This window comes from Palaemon carinicauda, chromosome 42 (genome assembly GCF_036898095.1).
Source record: "Palaemon carinicauda isolate YSFRI2023 chromosome 42, ASM3689809v2, whole genome shotgun sequence".
NCBI classification, from domain to species: Eukaryota; Metazoa; Arthropoda; class Malacostraca; order Decapoda; family Palaemonidae; genus Palaemon; species Palaemon carinicauda.
In genome coordinates, this window is record NC_090766.1 from 32922353 (window position 1) to 32927352 (window position 5000).

The following is a 5000-nucleotide window of genomic DNA, read 5'->3' on the forward strand; positions in this document are numbered from 1 at the left end:
AGAGAGAGAGAGAGAGAATGCTTGGTTTTAAAATATATCCAATATGATTAACAACATGATTCCGAATTGAAAAAGTATCACCTTTTCGTGCGAGGAAATAATATAATCTTCCGGAAACTTCTAACACAAGTTAAAGGTTACGTAACGCTCACAACAACAACAGCAACAACAACAACAACAACAAAGGATGTGATCTATAAGAAGGATTTGGTTGGACCATTCAGGATGAGCGCACACGTCTGGATGCAAAGTTATTGGTTATGGAAAAGCAAGAAGGCTTCGTCCGAGCAAATACTCCTCCGTCAGTTTTATGTCTTCCCGATCTGGAGGCGTCATCTGGCCAGCTACTTAGAGATGATTTGGCTGTCGGTCCGACTTCCTGCTCTGTTCCGATGAGCCCGTGGAACGGGAGGAAGTTTTATGGGTTTAGATGGTAATTATTAACGGGAAAAGCGAAGGAAGTTCGAACTGCCCAAAAGATGAAGCAGCTGTCTTTAGAATACTTTATTGTACGATGTTCTTACTTACTTTAAGGGCTGCTTTCCTGGTTCTATACTGCCCTCCACAGGACCTTTACAGTCATTTTATTATTTCCATTCCAAGGCATTCAGCATTTCGCACCGCATATTGCTCGTTTATTGTCAAATCTACATTATCGTAGCACTTACAGTAGATAACATGAAAGTCTTCAGTTTTTCTTCGCCAAAGATGTCTAGTGAGAGCTTATTGTATATAATTTTGGGGTCGTATGTTTAAGATTTCTGGAAACTTCAGTAGACATATATCTTGGTTTTAATAAATTGAAACCATGTGTAACTATTGACTACAGTGTGCCTTATGTGGATTTCAACTACGCTGCTTTTTGATGGAAATACCGATTGAAGTTCGAACTAAGCCCTCAAGAATCTAGACTAAAGAAGGCAGCTGTTTATAAGGTTTATGATGTTCTGCTTTGCCCTTTGTTCGTCTTAGCACACCAGCAGAGAGTATTGTCTACATTGTGCCTTGTGTGGACTTCAACTACGTTGCTTTCTGATGGAAATACCAATTGAAGATCAAACTTCCCTCGAGAGAATGCAGCTGTCTATAGGATACGGTATCGTATGATATCTTGCGTTACCTTTTTTCTTTACTTTTGCAATTCGGTAGAGAGTATTGACTACAGTGCGCCTTGTGTGGAACTTAACTACTCTGCTTTGTATGTTTGAATTTTTCGATTACCATCGGGTGCTTCTCCATGATTGTTTAACTCCTTCAACTTTATATTATTTTTTTTTTTTTTCAGTGGTCCAATCTGCTTCGAGAAAATAGTCATTTAAGAGTTTCCTAAAGGTAGAAAGGCCGTTCATGAATGACAGGTATAAGACAGTGACAATGCCCTAGAGACTAACCATATATAAATATGATCACCGTCCAAGTCCCTCTCCACACAAGCTATGACCAGGGAAGGCCAGGCAAGGGCTGCTGATGACTCAGCAGGTAGACCCATAGGCTCCTCATAGCCACCCCATCCTTAGCTCACAAGGCTGGTGAGGTTATAGACATAAAGAACTATTCTATCGAGCTTCAGCATGACTCGAACTCCAATCCGGCAGATCGCCAAACAAGGACCTTTTCAATAAGCCACTACAGTCACTTATGTAAATTACGACTCTGTGGTTTGATTGGTAGCACTCTCGCCTACCAAGCAAGATGCCCTGGCTGCAATTCATTTAAGGGACAGAGAGGATTAGCCCTGTTCTACTTGAGAAGGGAATTTACGTACCCGGCAAACACTCAACTGTTGAGGGCCCTCTTTAGATAAGAGATGAAGGAGGCTAAAGTCTCCTACAAGATCTAATAATAATGATTATGATGATGACGATAATAATAATAATAATAATAATAATAATAATAATAATAATAATAATAATAACAATAATGATGATGATAATAATAATAATAATAATAATAATAATAATAAAGGGCAAGTATCTTCACACGCACATTATATATATATATATATATATATATATATATATATATATATATATATATATATATATATATATATATGTATATACATATACATATACACACAGCATATATATATAGTATATATATACATATATATACATATATATATATATATATATATATATATATATATATATATATATATATATATATATATACAGTATATAATTATATATATATACATACATATATATTACATATATATATATTATATATACACACATATATATATAATTATATATATACATACATACATATATATATGTATATATACATATATAAATATATATATATATATATATATATAAATATATATATATATATATATATATATATATATATATATATATATATATATATATATATATATATATATATATATATATATTTCTTTTCGGCCACACTTAGCTCTCCCTGTCCTTCGAGTAGGGAAGAAAGGGAGTAGTCATACCGTGGTGAGAAGGATTGCGTGTGTGAGCATATCTATTTAATCATTTCACCGTCGTTTATAATAATAATAATAATAATAATAATAATAATAATAATAATAATAATAATAATAATAATAACCATGTCATTCTATTCTGTCAACCAATTGCAGCACTTTTCACCAGAACGCTTCATTGCACATTGCTCTGGTGCAATGTTGCACCAGAATGATAAATCAAGACTGGGACGTCCAGATTTGACTTATTTTTCTACCTCCGAGAAAGAAAGAATTATGATTCGCAGTCGGAAACGAGATGGTATATAAATCATACGGCAGTTCTCGCTATATTGCCAATGGCAGAAAGACTCTCGGGATTGTTGGGGGCAATTGTTGTTGTTGTTATTATTATTATTATTATTATTATTATTATTATTATTATTGTTAATTTTAATGTTATTATTATCATTATTATTATTATTATTATCATTATTATTATTATTACTTGCTAAGCTACAACCAGGGTTTAAATGCTGCTGTTTTTACCTTAGATTACCTTAAAACCTATCTCCAATTTCCTTGAATTTTAAACTAGTAAAACCGAAATTAACTAAGAATTACCTTGAAACCATGTAAATTACCTCAAACTAAGGTATTTACCTTAAAAAATTTAAATCCTGGCTACAACCCTAGTTGGAAAAGCAGGATGCTATAAGCCCAGGGGCTACAACAGAAAAAATAGCCCAGTGAGGAAAGGAAACAAGGAAAAATAAAATATTTTAAGAACTGTAACAATAAATAAATATTTCCTATATAAACTAAAAAACTTTTACTTAACAAGAGGAATAGAAATTAGATAGAATAGTTTGCCTGAATGTACCCTCAAGCAAGCAAACCCTAACCCAAGATAGTGTAAGACCATGGTACAGAGGCTATGGCACTACCCAAGCCTAGAGAACAATAGTTTGATTTTGGAGTGTCCTCTTAGAAGAGCTGTTTACCATAGCTACAGAATCTCTTCTACCCTTACCTAGAGGAGAAATATATAGCTTGTGATTTGGTGTGAGTTCGGATTTGGTTTTTAGTGTAATATTGTGTAAGGTTTAATTTCTAGGTGTGATAGAGGTTTTGTGAAAGATAACATAGGATAAAATCTTCGTTAATGATGCTCCAATCTATAACATAACTAGAGGATCACTTATTGGAGCGCAGACATCCGCCATGGTAGCTTTTTCTCGACCATGACCTTGACGTTTGACCTTAACATTTATTAATTGGAGTGGATTTTCATACACTCAAATATGAACCAAGTTTGATTACGTGAATTGGACATTTTGCTTGGCAATGACCTTGACCTTTGACCTTAACCTGCCAAAATTTAATAATTTCCAGCTTTTTAAATCACAGTTAATTCCTGCAAGTTTCATTACTCTATGATTGAAATTGTGGCCAGGAAGCTGTTCAAAAACAAACACACACACAGAATCAGGGAGTAAAACATGACCTTCAATTTCGTTGGCGTAGGTAGAACGTAAGAAAATTCTCAAACCATAAACAAAGTACGCATATTAAAAAAAAAAGCAACACAAACTCAATTTACAACATACCTGTGAATTTAGCTCCAGAAACCATGATCTTCGACGTCAATATCAAAACCATATTCTTATCGGTTGAGAAATCACATATCCTCCCTGGACACGCACTCAAGATATACCAGACGAAGCTACTGGCAATGTCAAGACGACTTTTACGTTTGTAAACAAACAGAGGAAGGGGGGGGGGCGGTGGGGTCTACCAGCTTGTCGTGTAGTTCTTCAAACTATTGCAACTGACATGGGGATGTTGTTAGTGGTTGTCATCCGCAGGGAATGCAGAGAAACAGCTTTTGGAGATAACAGCAACTAATATACTAAATTTGAATACAAGGTTGTGTTGATGTGCCCTTTAATACTTTTTTTCATAATATATCTTTTGTTTGGTTAATTCCCTTCTTTGCAATCATATTCTAGTATATACCTAACTCGCAGTTAAGTGGTAGCCTGTATCTCATATACAGTGCAGTGTATTATATAATAAAGACCAAGTCTCTCTCTCTCTCTCTCTCTCTCTCTCTCTCTCTCTCTCTCTCTCTCTCTCTCTCTCTAATATATATATATATATATATATATATATATATATATATATATATATATATATATATATATATATATATATATATATATATATATATATATATATAGGTGTGTATATATATACTGTATATATATACATATACATATATAAGTATATATATTTAAATATATATATATATATATATATATATATATATATATATATATACTGTATATATATATATATATATATATATATATATATATATACACTGTATATATATATATATATATATATATATATATATATATATATATATATATATATATATATATATTCGCTTCTGGTCACACTGAACTCTCCTCATTCCTCTGGTTGGGGGAAAAGAAGTAGTCACACCCCAGTGATAGGGTGTTAGCTACGTGTTTGCAGATCTATCTGAATA

The 5000-nt window shown here is 32.7% G+C and overlaps 1 protein-coding gene across 1 annotated transcript in view; it reads right to left on the reverse strand.

Moving 5' to 3' along the window:
* Nucleotides 1-4071, reverse strand: part of LOC137632968 (techylectin-5B-like) — a 229172-nt gene extending 225101 nt beyond the window's left edge. Inside the window, exon 1 of the mRNA XM_068365103.1 lies at nucleotides 4051-4071. The gene's annotated coding sequence lies outside the window, so the exon portion shown is untranslated. The remainder of the gene's footprint in view (nucleotides 1-4050) is intronic.
* Nucleotides 4072-5000: the final 929 nt, after the last annotated feature.